We start from the raw sequence: 17,880 nt of genomic DNA on the forward strand, positions 1-17,880 counted from the left end.
AAAAATACAACTGATACATGTGAGTGACTCTAGTATTAACCTCTTAGAAGGACCAATAAAACCTTAATTGCCAAATATAGAGAACAAGACCCCTAATAGACTAGCAATATAACAAGTACATAACAAAGGAACTTGTTGTAAAATAAATAAATAACCTTCTAAAATTCTTTGGACTACCAAAGTACCAAGTAGAACCCTAGAAAATTACATAATTGCACAGAATCAAAGACTTGAACATAGCACTACCATAGACTACTGAAATCGACCCATTAAAAGGATACACCAAACTAGAGAATACATTATAGAAGCCACGGCCAGTAAAAACTGTGTAACAAGAGTTTTTACTGTGTAACAAAGCTGTTACTGTGAGTGAAAAACAGAGCTGCAACAGAGCTCTTACTGTATGTGAAAACAGAGCTATAACACAGGTTTTTGAAGTGGTTAAAGAAGAGCAGCAGCTCTGATTTTTGTAAAATAGTTTTCTCTGAAATTGAATGAATATCTGCCCTGTTTTGAATTTATTTTATCTCAATTTTACCCCGTTTTTCATTGGTTTTTATAGTCTGCCTACGTATTCCAAACGTGAATGGTTTTGTACCAACCATATCCTATCTCGACAAGGATAAATTATATTATCCGAGATAGGATAAATTATCAATCCGGTAGGGAAAAGTTTAACTATTTTAACTTTTGATTTTTTTATTTTTATTTTCATTTTTAATCTATTCTTTTAATAAAATTAGTGGGAAATTAGGTGGAATTATGAATTTTATATAATAATTAAGTTTGATTATAAATTTCATATAATTTGATTTGATTATAAATTTTATAAATATATGAAAAATTATATAAGAGAATATTGTATGAAAAATCATATAAGAAAAATTTTTGGCCTGTGGTTTATTATCAAAACCAAATGAAAAAATAAACCACGACAAATATATAAATAAAAAATTATAAAACTCTGAAAGAAAATATTATTACACATTTATAATATTATAAAACTCTCACAACAAAATTAATACATGAACGAATTTATGCTCTTTACATTAAATATCATGAGGAAATATGTAAAATCGTGACCTAACATACAATTTCTTTCAAAAAAAAATATTACAAACTGTTATATCTTCTTTTTACTGAATCTATAAGTTTATATATATATAATTTTTGTTTTCATAAATGGTATCGTTACTGGGCAGGGTATATGATTTAAAACGGCTTTATTTATTTTAGAGTCGTTATTCCTTGAAGTAAGAGAAGTATATGGAAAAGTGAAACTTATTCTTTATATATTGCGAATTCTTGATTCGAGTTATATTCTTTTTTTTTTTTTCTAAATTATATTAATTAATTGATTTATATTTAAGGATAATACTTAGTAATAATTATTACTTTGTTAATTTGATAATGGTGTAGTTTAATTAATAAATAATTTTTGTTTTTTGGAATTTCAAAATATAATTTCCGATAAAATTATGGTTTTTTTGTTATTTAAAATATATTTTTTAATACATAAATAGATTAAATACCTTGATAACCTTTGGTCAATTGAAATTTGAGAATTAAACAACTTAAAATTACTATTCTTAAAAATTTCTATAAAATTATTCAGAAAAATTATCTTAAAAAAAAACCATTTTATTTATTTGTTAAATTAAACTATTTGAAAATTATATTATAATAAATTCTCATATATATTTAAAAACATGTTACTGGTGACTACTCTTTTAACCTGCCATGTGATTTTAAAATTCTAAACTATTTTCAAAATGTTAATAACAACTCTTCTACGGACCACCAGCGGGTTATTACAGGTGGCGTGGTTTTCCTTGATAACAGTGATGAGTTAAACCGACATTCGCGGATAGCAGCCAGAGATGGCTGTCCTCACTGTTGGTTTGACACCTGAGTTTGATAGGTTTTGCCACCTTTGGAAAAAAAAAAAAAAAAAAAAAAAAAAAAAAAAAACAACTCTTCTAGATTGGTCTGGATATCAAATTCTAAACTTATTTTCAAAATTTTAATTTAGTAACAAATCCATCCAAATTCTAAACTCGTTTTCAAAATTTTAATTTAATAACAACTCTTCTGGATGTGTGTGGATGTCAAAATCTGAATAAATGAAACAAAGAAAAGGACACAATCATGCCCTATGCAATAAGTGTAGAAATTTCTTTGCTGCAAACAATGAAATATTCAATACAATCGAAATCGCTATAACTGTGGTGCAGAAATTCTACGTTTACTTGACTTCTAGTTTGGGTGTAGCGAGACGTTTTCAACTCGCAAATTCTAAGTTTACTTGACTTCTAGTTTGGGTGTAGCGAGACGTTTTCAACTCGCTGCACATGGAACAGGGTCGCTCTTTTCCAAGAAAGTAATAATGGACCATCCGAAAGAGAAATTTTTAAAAAGTCACGGATATTAAGTTTTAGTGTTTTTTTTTTTCTTCTTCTTCTGCTGCTGTGGACAAATAGTTGTTTTCCTGCCTATAGGCTCTAGATTAGCGGTCGAGACAAGGTCTAAACATCTGTAATCCATTCGCAGCATGAAGTCATCCCTAGCTATCTCTCAGCTGCCATACGTCTGGATTCGTGTCGAGCGACAGATATCACAGGTCTCATTCTATCGTGTATAACCCTAGGTATCCTAGTTGGGCCTTAGTTTTCCCCTCCTTTCCCGGCGCGGCTCCGCGCCACGGAAGGAGGTTTTCTCGTTCTGATGCTTTTTCTCCATTAACTCAGAACAGCCTGCACATGTATCAGTTCTGTCATATTGTAGTTTTAGCTGCCCCTATTCTGAACCCGTACGTTTACGCGCTTGTTTCGGCTATTCCGTCGTTATAGTTTTTTGCGTTTTATCCTGTCTATCTAGCCTTCAGTCTCTGTTAGGCAAGTTCTTGTCCATCCCCTATCGGAGTGTTTTTGAGGGTAAGCTTCAGCTTTTGTGGAAGGTTCACGGCTAAAGAAGCGTGTGCGGACGGCGGTTGCTTGGGTCCGTTTTGGCTTCCTCGGCGGGTTCTCGCGGCTTCAGAGGTTAGTTTTGGTTCCGTTTGTTGGGTATTTATTTTCAAATGGGGAAAATACCAAAAACCAATATTTAAATACACTGAGGCAATGCTCTGTTTCTTTTACTCCAGGATCTTTTGTGCATAGAAGACTTAAAAGAAATTTCACTAAGAGAACTAGAGTATTTCACCACCATAAAAGATTTCTATTCATTAAAACAAAAACTGATACATCCTCTTTTACTGAGAGGGATTTACCACTGTAAAATTGTTTTCATATTCACTGCTGTGAAAAACAACTTACTGCTGTAACAAAAGTTTACATGAGCTTACTGCTGTAAAACAAAATTTACATTCACTGGTGTGAAACACTTTTACATGCTGCTGTAAAAACAAAACTTACAGAGTTACAAAAACTCGCTCCACAATTATCTTTATGCACTTGCAAAACCACACATGGTTTTCCTTCACCTCTGTTTTTCAATGCCTCACAAAATTTACAAAATATATTTTTGCACTGCTGTGCTTACATCCTCTGGTTCTTCTTTTTTCACACTGCTGTGTGTTCAATGCATACAACACATGGTTTTCGCTTCACCACTTCTTCTCTTTTTTTTACTCTACTGTGAATGCACACTTAAACTTCCCGTGTGCCATACAAGAAACAATGGTCAACACAGTAATTAATTACATACACCTATCCCATACAGAATTTATGTAATAAGTACATACGCCCATACCTTCTCATAAAAAAAACTTACGAACTCTATGTAAAACTTTAATATTTTACCTACCACTATGACATTTCATTAAGACGTATGGTCAACCAAAACTTAGATTTACTCCACGCAACATTTAATATTTGCCGTCGGGTGAATTTCAAACATTATGCAATTTGGTTTTGGGAAGCCATCGGGTCCACTCCATCGCATCGCAACTTTACTCATGTCAAAGACCCCGACCCTATGATATTGCCGATAGCGAAGTGCCGATGCGATATCGGCGATCGCTCATCGCAAACACAAGAGCTTCCTTATGACTCCTTCACTTCAACTTTGCCGATGCGATATCGGCGATCGCTCGTCGGCAACATTTTATATCGCTGCCACTGCCTGCCTCCTATGCTTCAACCTGCCGATATGCCGACTTGCCGATATGCGATATCGGCGATCGCAGTTGAAATTATATTTTCAACACTCCCCTTTAATTTCAACTGTCGGGCATTCAATCATACCCAAACACTTCCTCAAAAATTCGAAGCTTTTCTGATCCAATGGCTTTGTCAGGATGTCTGCGACCTGTTCCTGAGTGCTGCAATGTTGCAAACTGATTTCTCCATTGCTTACCAATTCTCTGATATAATGAAACCTTGTATCGATGTGCTTCGTTCGTTTGTGAAACACTGAATTCTTTGACAATGCAATAGCTGAGCTATTGTCACAAAAAATGACTGTCGCTTTTGCCTGCTCTTGGCCTAAGCTTCTCAACATTCTTCTCATCCACACTGCTTGACATGCTGCTGCTGTAGCTGCCACATATTCAGCCTCTGCTGTAGACAATGCTACAATGGACTGCTTCTTAGAAGCCCATGAAATGGCTCCTGAACCCATATGAAAAACATAACCGGAAGTGCTCTTCCGATCATCTACACTTCCAGCCCAATCGCTATCAGTGTATCCAACTAAATCTGAATGTTCTGAGGCATGATATAAAATTCCAAACATTTTGGTGCCTTTGACATACCTCAAAATTCTCTTTGCTGCCTGCCAATGTGCCTCCTTTGGCCTCTCCATGAATCTGGAAATTAAACTAACAGCATACATTAAATCAGGCCTAGTTGCTGTTAAATACATAAGGCTGCCCACAATGCTTTTATACAAGCTAGGATCAAAGTCCTTGCTGCTGTCCTCTTTGCTGAGCTTTAATCCCATCACTGTGGGAGTGATGGCTGCCTTGCATTCTTCCATGTTAAATCTGCCCAAAACTTGATTTACATATCTTGCTTGAGATATAAAAATTCCTTTTTCATTTTGATCTACTTCTATGCCTAAGAAGTATCTCAACAAACCCATGTCAGTCATTTCAAATTCATCCTTCATGACTGATTTAAAATTCTCAATAAGATAAATATCATTTCCAGTGAAAATAACATCATCTACATACAAGACAACAATTAAAATTTTACCATCCTTTTCCTTGATGTAGACTGTGGGTTCTCCTTCACATTTGTCAAATTCATTATCCAATAGATATGAATCTATCCTGCTGTACCATGCTCTTGGCGCTTGCTTTAGCCCATAAAGAGCTTTCTTCAATTTGCACACTTTGTGCTCTTCACCTTTCTTCTCATATCCGAGAGGCTGTTCAACATAAACCTCTTCCTTTAACACTCCATTTAGGAATGCTGACTTCACGTCCATTTGGTAGACTTTCCATTTGTTTTGTGCTGCTATGGACAGCACTGCTCTCACGGTTTCCATTCTTGCAACCGGTGCAAAAGTCTCCTCATAATCTCTTCCATACTGCTGCTTGTAGCCTTTAACAACCAGCCTTGCTTTATGCCTTTCTATCTTGCCTTCAGCATTGCTCTTGGTCTTATAAACCCATTTCACACCAATGACTTCTTTGCCTTTTGGTAACTCAACCAAATCCCATGTTTTGTTTCTCTCTATGGCATTCATCTCCTCATCCATAGCTTCTATCCATTTCCTATCTTTGATTGCATCCTCGAAATGAATAGGATCATCAACATGACAATACAAGGCAAATAAGGAATTCATTCCTTCATTATAAATGTCACTTAGATTTCTAAATTTCTTACCTCTTTCACTTGGTGTGCAAGTGCTTGAAGATGCACTTGAATTTCCTCCTTGTGGTGTGCTTGGAGAGGCACTTTCATTGATCCTCAATGGTGTACCCTGCTGTCCTTGTGTTGGCGCTGCTGTTTGGGGATGTACTTCAGCCACTTCCTCTTCATCTTCATCATGAGACAAACAGCTCTTGACGTTCACTGTTTTCTCTATGCTTCCATCCCAAGCTTCTTCCTCAATGAATTGAACATCCCTGCTTACAAAGAACTTCTTGGTAGATGGAATGTACAGCCGGTAGGCTTTGGATTCATCACTGTATCCAATGAAGATGCATTTCTCCCCTTTGCTGTCCAACTTCCTCCTTAGCTGATCTGGTATGTGTGCATAGGCCACACACCCAAAAACTCTCATGTGGGTGACTCCTTGCTTTCTCCCACTCCATGCCTCTTCCGGCACCTTGTTCATGACTGCTTTTGTAGGACACCTGTTTAATATATAAACTGCACAATGTACAGCTTCAGCCCAATACTCATTCGGCAAATGCTTTGCCTTCAACATGCTCCTTGCCATATCCATGATGGTCCTGTTCTTCCTTTCAGCAACTCCATTTTGCTGTGGGGTGTACCGAGTTGTAAACTGTTTATGAATTCCATTTTCTCTACAGAATCTTAGGAATTCCTTGGAGATATACTCACCTCCTCTATCAGTTCTCAATACTTTTATGTGCAGCCCGCTTTGGTTCTCCACAAGTGCTTTGAAGTTTTGAAATTTCTCAAACACTTCACTTTTGTTTTTAAGGAAGTATATCCAAGTTTTTCTTGTACAATCATCAATGAATGTTAGGAAATATAGGCTGCCAGCTAATGATGGAGCTTGCATTGGTCCACACAAATCTGAGTGGATAATCTCTAAGGGTGTCTTTGCCCTTATGCTCTTCCCTGATGGAAAACTTTCTCTATGTTGTTTTCCCAAAATACAGCCTTCACATAGGCTGTCCGGTTTCTCTATCAATGGTAATCCCTTTACCATTCCTTTTCTGCTCAATAAGTTTAGACCTCCAAAATTGAGATGCCCAAATCTCAAGTGCCATAACCAATTCTCATCCTTTGGCACGCTCTGGAAGGCCTCTTGGGTGACTGCTGCCATTTCCCTTTTATTCTTCATGTCAGTCCTGATCCGGAGAGGGAACATCCTGTTCCTTGTCATCTTCACTTCAGCAATGCATCTTTTGCTGGGTGGTATATCCATGATGGTGCACACATCATTTTTAAAGAAAACATTGTACCCCTTATGGACAAGCTGTCCAATACTCAAGAGATTACATCTCATTCCGGGGACATAGTATACATCTGCTATGGTTTTCCTTTCTCCTTGCTTTGAAAGTATTTTTATTTCTCCTTTTCCCATAACAGACACTTTACTATCAGTTCCTAGTGTGACTTCTGATTTCACATTTTTATCGAGGGCAGAAAAGAAGGCTATATTTCCGGTCATATGGTTGCTGCAACCTGAGTCTAAAAACCATATGTCTTCACTATGTGTTTCAGCCATGTTACATGCTAACAGAACATTGTCTTGACTGCTGTTTTCTCTTGTAACATTTGCATTTTGTCTACTACTCATATCGTGCTGCTTCTTCCTACATTCACTGGCATAATGCCCATACTTTTTACAGTAATAACATTGGACATTGGATTTTTCATACCTTTGTCCTTGAGCATGATGTTGTCCTCCTTGTTGGCTGCTGCCTTGGCCTTGGTTCTGACTTGGATTGCTGCCTCTTCCTTGTGCATTTGATGGGTTGTTCCTTCCACCTCTGTTCTGGCTTCTGCCTCTTCCTCTCTTGTTTCCTCTGCCTTGACCTCTTCCTCTTCCAAAGGACATCTGGGTCTTGAAGGCTTGCTCAAGAGATGAGTTTTCATTCCTACTCAACCTTTGTTCATGTGTTATCAGTGATGCCTGTAGCTCATCAACTGAATAGCTTGAGAGATCCTTTGTCTCTTCAATGGTGGTGACTATGGCATCAAACCTTGAGGGTAAGACCCTCAATATTTTCTCCACAATTCTTCTGTCTTCAATGGTTTCTCCATGAGTTCTCATTTGTGTGATTACACCAATCACATGAGTGAAGAATGAGTCAATGTTATCTGACTCCTTCATGTTCAGATTCTCAAAATCCTTTCTCAGCAATTGTAGTTTTGCTGTTTTCACTCTCTCCATGCCTTGATAGGCTGTCTTGAGGGTTTGCCATGCTTCATTGGTTGTCTTAGCTGCTGCTAACCTTGGAAACATACTCTGGTCTACTGCTAGATACAACAACACACGGGCTTTTGAGTCCTTCTTCCTATTGTTCTTCAGCAGATCCTTCTCTCCCTGAGTTAATGCATTGAACTCAGTTTCATCTGCTGGTTCTTCGAAGCCATCTTCAACTATTTCCCATAAATCTTGAGAGGCAAGTAGGGCTGTCATAGTTATTGACCAATAATCATAGTTCTTCCCATTAAACTGTGGGAGCTGGGTGTTAAACAAACCCATACCAGTGCTTGTGCTGGCCATTCCTTGACTGTGTATTTAAAACAGATCACTGCTTCTTCAGCAACACAAAAAAAACTTTTGAAATACCTGAATCCTTTGCTGTCTGAGTCTTCTGTCTCCCTGAGAGGTTTTGCTGCAACAACAACCTTCTCCCTTCAGCTTCTTTGAGTCTTCAAAGAGCCTGGACCAGCTCTGATACCACTGTTGGGTATTTATTTTCAAATGGGGAAAATACCAAAAACCAATATTTAAACACACTGAGGCAATGCTCTGTTTCTTTTACTCCAGGATCTTTTGTGCATAGAAGACTTAAAAGAAATTTCACTCAGAGAACTAGAGTATTTCACCACCATAAAATATTTCTATTCATTAAAACAAAAACTGATACATCCTCTTTTACTGAGAGGGATTTACCACTGTAAAATTGTTTTCATATTCACTGCTGTGAAAAACAACTTACTGCTGTAACAAAAGTTTACATGAGCTTACTGCTGTAAAACAAAATTTACATTCACTGGTGTGAAACACTTTTACATGCTGCTGTAAAAACAAAACTTACAGAGTTACAAAAACTTGCTCCACAATTATCTTTATGCACTTGCAAAACCACACATGGTTTTCCTTCACCTCTGTTTTTCAATGCCTCACAAAATTTACAAAATATATTTTTGCACTGCTGTGCTTACATCCTCTGGTTCTTCTTTTTTCACACTGCTGTGTGTTCAATGCATACAACACATGGTTTTCGCTTCACCACTTCTTCTCTTTTTTTTACTCTACTGTGAATGCACACTTAAACTTCCCGTGTGCCATACAAGAAACAATGGTCAACACAGTAATTAATTACATACACCTATCCCATACAGAATTTATGTAATAAGTACATACGCCCATACCTTCTCATAAAAAAAACTTACGAACTCTATGTAAAACTTTAATATTTTACCTACCACTATGACATTTCATTAAGACGTATGGACAACCAAAACTTAGATTTACTCCACGCAACATTTAATATTTGCCGTCGGGTGAATTTCAAACATTATGCAATTTGGTTTTGGGAAGCCATCGGGTCCACACCATCGCATCGCAACTTTACTCATGTCAAAGACCCCGACCCTATGATATTGCCGATAGCGAAGTGCCGATGCGATATCGGCGATCGCTCATCGCAAACACAAGAGCTTCCTTATGACTCCTTCACTTCAACTTTGCCGATACGATATCGGCGATCGCTCGTCGGCAACATTTTATATCGCTGCCACTGCCTGCCTCCTATGCTTCAACCTGCCGATATGCCGACTTGCCGATATGCGATATCGGCGATCGCAGTTGAAATTATATTTTCAACACTGTTCTCATATCTATGTGTTTTTTTCCCTGAGTATTATCAGAGATTGTAATATTAAGGAAAAAATTGTTCGTTTCTAGTTTTTTCTTCTCTTTCTCCATAATTGGGTGGAAGTATAGGTACACGTATATGTCTCTGTGTCTGGTTTTCAGCTTTTTATCGGACTTTAAGGAGTTGTCAAAGAAGCTTGCATCGTTCTGGAACCCTTTCGCTAAGATATCAAATGTCTGTGTGATATCTCGGCCATGTTAATGTTTAGAATTTAGATTCGGAATAGGGAATTGGTGGTGCAAATGTAAGCAATGTTATTGTTGCTGCATTTTTTTGTCGAATGATACCTGAAATATAGTTATTGTTTTCATTTTATGGTTTTTATTATCATCCGTGTCGGAGTCTTTCAGCAGGCCCGAACATCCTGGTTTTGCTTCCTAGTTTTTCCGGGGGTGGAAATCCCTTCTTCCTGGTTTTTCCGGGGGTGGAAATCCCTCCGTTTCAATTTTTCGGGAGCGGGTGGGAGAAGTGACGTAGGCTAAAGTACAATATCTCATGGGAAGTCTGTTTAAATCGTCGTCGCTTTTCTCATTTTAGCCGGTATCTTATCTTTTTCTGGAAGTAGATCTATCCCCTAATCAATTTCTGTCAGTTAAAAGTACTTCATAAGAGGTTTAATATTCAGAAAGGTCGATTACATCTTTTTGTATCTAAGATCCTGTCAGCATTTCAAGTTATGGGAATTTTCCATATATCCTGTCCATCCCTAACCTTATCTGGATTGTACTCGGATTTGTCTGTCTCTATTTAAAGTTGGTCGCCTCCTTTTATTTCGTTCTTTTGGACTTGCTTGCATCACCTGTTTGTACGTCTTACGTCTCCCTTGATTTCTCTTGGTCTCATGGAGATATTATGAGACGGGTCCACCACGTCTGCGATGGTGTGAGCCACCATTGAGGCGGAATCGATTTATAGGGGATCAAACACCCAGTGTGACTGGCAATCCTCTCTGGCCGAGTTATTAATCCCTCATTCCACTCAGTCAGCTCACGAGCAGAAAGGTGGAGGATAAGATATTCCGCGACGTAAACTTAATCAACGTCCCATAAAGTCTATTCCGCCACCCTCGGCTATTACTCTGGAAAGTGTCTTTCTCTTGGATCGAATTGCCAGCCTCCAAAACAGAGCGTTTGTAGGTCATTGGCATTTTCGTGTCATGGATGATGCTCAGATGAGAAATTGGCTTGGTTCTAAATGGAATTCCTTATTGGGATACATTCCCACGATAGTCAGACTCATGAAGGATTGGTATAGTTTTCATTTCTTAAGTGTACAAAATCCGGAAACAATCTGAGTCCTTCCATGGGTTCACGGCAAAAGCTTCCTTGCTCTCCACAAATGGTATATTGGATATAATCTTTTGCGTAATACCCCAACAAACAACCTCATTTGGGTTAAGTTACCTGGTCTCCCCATCGAATTATGGACGAAGGAGACGCTGACAGAAATAGGAAATGCTATAGGGAAATTTGTCTTTGTGGACCCAAAGTGTCTCGGGGCTAAGGATAAAAGGGTGGCATGGATTCTAATTGAAAAGGAATATAGAGGAGGATTTCCTGAACACATTGATCTTTTCTGGGGAGATTTAAATATTCAACAGAGACTTGATTTCTGGGGAGTTCCTTTTCGATGCTTTGCTTGTTATAAAACTGGGCATTTAAAAACGAACTGTCCTCGTCGTCCAGGAGGAAGATTCAAAGAGAAGGAATTCTATGATAAATCCACTACAAAATTCTCAGACAGAGAGCAGAGAAAGACTGGGGGCATAAGGAATCATTCCATCGGGAGATCTTCTCCATAGGTAAGTCCTTTTTATCCTCTCCTCTTGGTTCATCTCCCTATTTCTCTAGAAGCCTATACATGAAGGTTGGTCCTTCCTCGGAGCGGTTTCCCCAGAAATCATATTCCCCTAATAGGAATTTTTCTGTGCATCACTCCTCTCCAAAAAATCAATCTCATAAGGATATCCCTTCCATAGACATTGCCGCCCAAATATCTGTTTCCCCACCTGGGAGAGCAGAAGTCTTTCACTCTAATCCTATTCCTCTCGAACCTTCCCCTGGTAAAGAAATTCGATCTCCCTTACCAATTCCTCATCCTTACTTTGATATCCCATCTACTTTTCACATCACTTATATCCCATCATCCTCTCCATCTCCTGTTAAAGTTTCATCTGCTATAAAAGGGAAAGCGCCATGCATCTCAGTCACCCCTCAAAATTTGCCTGTTTCATCTCCTTCAAACTCTGTGGGAAGCGATATTGACCTACCTCTGAGGAAGAAATCCCTCAATATTCAACCTCTCACTATTCACAAACCTCGTAAGGCTTCCTCTCCTCTCATTAGTCCTACCTCGGCGGGGAATATAACTGTTAGAAGGAAGCAAAATAGAGGAAGTAGGCATTTCAAAGACAGGAAGGATAATTTCCTGAAAGAATTTCGAGACCTCTCCCTTATAGGCATTACTATAATCGATCTTGCTGTTAGTGGACCTCTTAGAGCAAGCTAGCCTGGAGAAAAGTCTTCATGACTCAAATCCTATCTATGAATATTAGGGGTCTAGGGGCGGACCCAAAATTCTTGGCCCTAAAGGATTTGTTTATCTCTTCTCAGTCTAAGATTCTCCTCATTCAGGAGACAATGCATGGAAGGCCTGAAACCATATCTTATTTCAGGCGTATGTTTCCTACATGGCTCATTGCTGCGACGGAGGCAAATGGTCAATCTGGGGGTCTAGCTGTCCTTTGGGACCCAGTATGGATTACAGCAAAGGCTTTCAGATGTTTTGTCGGCATTCTGCTTCTAGAAAAATTTCATGGCATTGCTATTTCTATTCATATTTTGAATGTTTACACTCCATATAAGGATCGTTTTTCTTACTGGAATCGGCTCTTATCTTCAGAGCTAATGGAAATCGATTCTTTGATAATAGCTGGTGATATGAATTGTACTTTGAGTAAAGATGAAGTCTGGGGCAGAGGCCGGAAAATTGACCCTTTGGCCGCAACCAGCACAACTTTGTTGATATATGTCCCTCTCAGATGGTCCCTACTTGGGATAATAGGAGATTTGAGACTGCTTATCTAGCAAAAAGACTAGACCACTTTCTTATCCATGACAGTTTGCTGGATCGACTGGGAGTTCCAATCTCTATCATTATTAAGTGTTTCATCTCGGATCATAGACCTATTTCCCTCCAGTGGAAAAATCAGGGAATCAGGAAGGGTTATCCCTTTGAATTCAACAGAGTGTGGCTGGAGGATGTTGAATTTAACAATCTTGTTTAGGAATCGTGGCATAGTTCCTCTCCTCAAGACCTATCTTCCCCTGCCCAATCCTTCCTGTGTCGTCTTGGTTCCCTCAGGAAAAGTGTAAAAGATTGGCAAACCAAAAAGAGATACTCTAACAGGAAAGCTCTTGAAGATATTAAAAAGGAGCTGGATAGGATTGCTATGAGATTGACTGAGAATAACATTCCTTTTGAATTGTGTTGTCGTATAAAGGAATTGGAAAGAAGAAAGCACAGCCTTCTTGCCATAGAAGAAGCTACCTGGAGATTGAAAAGCAGAGCAATTTGGTTAAAAGAGGGTGACAGGAACACAAATTTTTTTCATAGATATGCAAACAAAAGGTGTGAAACAAACGCTATATGGGAGATAAAATATGAGGAGGGTAATTTGGTTCTTTCTCAGGAAGACATCACCAAAGAGGCAGTAAATTTTTTTCAGAAATCATACAAAAGGAATGGGGATTGTGGGATTGAGGACATTCTCTGGGGAATTGACCTATTCCCATCCATGTTTGATGAGGAACAAAATGATCATTTTTTTTATCTTGTCACCGAGGAGAAGCTCTTGATGGTCATGAAGTCTTTTAAAAATGATAAAAGTCCGGGTCTTAATGGATGGACGATAGAATTTTTCATACATTTCTTTGATATGATAAAGAAAGACCTTCTGGGTATGGTAGAGGAAACAAGAACTACGAGCAAAATACACCATATCATCTCTTCTACTTATATTGCTATTATACCCAAAAAGAAGGAAGCTACCTCTTTCTTGGACTACAGACCTCTCTCTGTGCAATACCATTTATAAAATAATATCCAAGATCATAGTGGGCAGAATTAGAGGCACATTATCCAAATTCTTGACTCAGGAACAACATGGTTTCCTTCTGGGAAGGAACATTCTAGAGGCGGTTGCAATTACTCAGGAAAGCCTGCACTCTCTTCACTAAAAAAAATGGAGGCGGCCATTCTGAAAATTGACCTTAAGAAGGCCTATGACTGCCTTGACTGGGGTTTTCTAAGATGTCTTCTTATTAAAATCGGACTAAATTATCATTGTACAAATTGGATAATGGCTTGCGTTGAAAATGTAAATTATGTTGTTTTAATCAATGGAGTTCCATCTACTTTTTTCTCAGCTGCCAGGGGTCTGAGACAGGGGTGTTCTCTATCCCCTCTTTTGTTTATTCTAGCAATGGATTCATTAAGTCACTAATTGACATAGCGGATTGGTATGCCTCACCTTTTGGCACATTCATTCGGATGTACAATACGGAGAAGCCTCCGCATGTTTTACCGAAGTTTCCCATGGATAAGATCGTCATGTAAGAAGTGTTGTACCACATCTCGACAGGACTGTCAGTTAGATTATATCGCAAGAAGCAGGGACCTTGGCCCACTCTTCCATTGCGGATCAAGTTGTATGTGGTATGAAATCTCAAGCATGCGGATGTTGAGACAAAAGAGTTCAAAAGATTTACTTTCAGCACCAGAAGCTTCAATCCGTACGACCTGCATTGCTTTGTAAAGGATCATTGTGTAAGAGTGCAATTCCCTTAGATCCACGGGGCATGTCATTGGGCTGAGGAAGACCCATGGAGATATTGTCACACCTTCTCTAGGCCCAATGAACTAGTTGGCATCACTGTGGAATGGTTAACGAAGCAATGCGAAGTAGCGTCTAGGAGAGCACCAGTAGTAGAGGGTAACATACCTGTGTGTGACAAAGGCAAGAGAAAGATTGTTGACAATGAAGAGACAGAACAAAGCTGCAAGTTCAGAGCAGAACCACTTGTGGAGAAAGCAGCTTTAGAGATAGAGGCGACATGGCAACAATAGGAATGCGTAAAGGCGGAGAGATAAATAGAGGATAGAGGAAATAATGAAGGAGTTCCAAGAGTAGAATAAAACACTCCAAAAATAATAGGAGTTGCATAAACAAGAGAAGGATGCGTAGTAGGGACAGAAACAGCAGGGGACGCAACATGCACAGATTGATGAAACTGCTTCCATACAGGTAGTAGACTCATCCGAGCAGTTGAAGCAAAGAAGATAGGGTGAGCAGTAGCAGGAGCAGGACTTCGCTCAAGAGATTGAATGTTGGGTCCCTATAATACTAGTGATTACCCCATTACTATTGTAGTTATACCCCTTATTTATATTGTTGTGCCCCTATTACCCCCATATTGTTATTTCTGTGTCCCATTGAATCCCTCTATTGTTATTTTTGTGGTTTTATATTATTATTGTTGGTCGGTTGGATTATATTGTGACTCCTTAGACTCCTATATATAGAAATGATGTTTTGTCATTTGTATCATCCAATAATTGTTCATTTATGTAATGTAAAGGAGGTTTCCCCCTCAAAGAGGCTGAATTCTAAGGCGTTGATCTATATTTTCTATCTTTTCTTGAGCTGGTTTCATAACATTTGGTATCAGAGCTTTGGATTCTAGGGTTTCGCTGCTCCAAACAGGTCATCATGGCATTTTCGCTATAACTTTTTTTCTGTGAAATTGCAGAAGTCGCAAACAAAACCCATTTGAGAAGAAATTGCGTTGAACCTTGGGTCCGAATTTCAGAGCTTTTCGCGCAATATTTGCAGAGATATGATCTGAGGAAGTTGGTCTTTTTGCAGACTCCTGAATTACATTCAAAACAGGTGACCTGGGGAAAATCGTTATAACTTTATCTCTAGGAATCAGATTGAAATTTCGTAAGAAGGTACAGAAAGAGGACGGACTGTAGTTTCTTGTGTATCTTTTTCAGAACCAAAGATAAAAAATTGTACACGTGGCACTTCATACAAGTTCGCTATTCTAGAAAGGTCTATAATCAGGTCATCTTGGGAGATTGTGCATAACTCTTTCTTGGAGAATCCAATTTGGATCAGACTAGTGGCATTGGAAAGAGGACACAGAGAGCTACTATAGGTCACAAATTCAGAACTAGATGATTGGAAAGTACAGAGATAAATCAGAGGCAATATCAAGCTCCTACAAAGTGAAAAAAGGTGTGTAGATTTTTTTAAATTTTTGCTTAAGCTTGGTTTGAAAATTTATTTTGAAGGAATTCAAAGGGCATAGTAGAGCATTATTATCGGTAACTGATGCCCCGAGGAAAGAAAATGCAAACACCTAGTAAGGAAGCTAAAAGCTCTAGCATGACTCATGAAGAAGAGGAAGAAATGCTACATGATATATCAAAATTACAAGAACAAGTGCAACAAATGTCACACTCACAAAAGTTAACAGAAGCTAAGATAAATGGCGTGGAAGCTAAGATGAATGGCATGGAAGCTAAGATGGACAATTTGAAGATAGATTTGAACACAAATTTGAAGACAGACATGGGAGATTTGAAGACAGATTTGACAAATTTTCTACAAGAAATACTTACTAATGGTGAAAAGGTAGTAAAGGAAACTCATGATGAGAACAAAAGAAATGTTAATCATGATTCCATAGACACTAATGTTGGATCGAAGAATCACCATATTCCAAAAATCGATATGAGGAAGTTTGATGGCAAGGATCCCGCCACATGGATATTACAGATGGAGCAATTCTTCGTTCTCAATAATGTGCAAAACGCACAAAAGGTACGTATGGCAACTGTATATTTGGAACCAAATCAGTTTGTATGGTATCAATGGCTTTGTTCTCGTAAACAATTTATCACTTGGGAAATTTTTACGGAAGAATTGATAGCACATTATGAGGATACAAAAAGCAACATTTTTTTTAGCCAATTGATAAGTCTCAAACAAAAGGGTTCAATAATGGAGCACATTGAGGAGTTCCAAAAATTGAACATAAGGGTAAAAGATATTCCAGAGGAGCATAGGATTGATTTGTTCATAGGGTCTTTAAAGGATAATATCCAACATGATGTTCGCCTTTGGGAACCTGATTCATTAGAGAAGGCATTCAGGTTAGCAAGAAAAATGGAAAGAAAAATTATGGCAACTAGGAAGCATACCATTCACAACTATAAAGACGGAAGTGTTGTTGCCCCTAGTCTTCCACAACCTACAAGGTTGACACCACAACAATTGGAAGAAAAAAGAGCAAAAGGGCTTTGTTACAATTGTGATAGCAAATACACAAAAGGTCATAAGTGTGCTGAGAAGAAATTATTCTACATAGATTGTGAAGAGGAAGAAGAAAAAGAGCAAGAAAGGTCAAAAGAAGAGGATATACTCCAGGAACAAAGCCTAGATGAAGAACAAATAAATCCGACCATATCTTGTAATGCATTGGCGGGAATTACCACTCCTCAAACCATCAAGATAGAAGGACAAATCAAGAAGAAAAAGGTAATAGTGTTGATTGATTCAGGAAGCACCCACAATTTTATTCATTGTAGGGTAGCAAAAGAATTGAATTGCTTCCTATATCCAGCACCAGAGTGTCAAGTGATGATTGCAAATGGAGGAACAATAAATTGCTCTGGAAAGTGCCATAATATCAAGCTATCCATGGGAGAATATGTATTGACTAGCCCAATGCTTTCCATTCCAATGGGAGGGGCTGATGTTGTACTAGGAGTCCAATGGCTACAATCCTTGGGTACAATAGCTTTTAATTTTCAAGAACTTTTCATCAAATTTTCTACGGAAGGAAAGGAAGTTGAATTAAGGGGTATTGCAGGGAAACCAGGAAAGATAATCAGCTCTAATGGCATGACAAAGCTTCTAAAAAAGGAGCAAAGAGGTGTAATTGCACAATTATGTTCGCTAGATGTTTCCACATTGGAATCATCTATTTCTCCAGATCTCCAAAAAGTCCTGGACAATCATTCCAAGGTATTTGAGACTCCCAAAGGTCTCCCAC

General features: G+C 38.4%; 1 pseudogene across 1 annotated transcript in view; it reads left to right on the top strand.

Moving 5' to 3' along the window:
* The first annotated feature begins 2,490 nt into the window (after positions 1-2,490).
* LOC149186432 (putative receptor protein kinase ZmPK1) overlaps positions 2,491-17,880 on the top strand; it is a 292,721-nt pseudogene continuing 277,331 nt past the window's right edge. The window contains exon 1 of the transcript XR_016255694.1: positions 2,491-3,038. The product of XR_016255694.1 is annotated as a putative receptor protein kinase ZmPK1 (transcript). The remainder of the gene's footprint in view (positions 3,039-17,880) is intronic.

The sequence above is a fragment of the Pinus tabuliformis genome, chromosome 3_1, assembly GCF_031772625.1.
Source record: "Pinus tabuliformis cultivar Carrire ecotype Pingquan chromosome 3_1, CPIR1, whole genome shotgun sequence".
Taxonomy (NCBI): Eukaryota; Viridiplantae; Streptophyta; class Pinopsida; order Pinales; family Pinaceae; genus Pinus; species Pinus tabuliformis.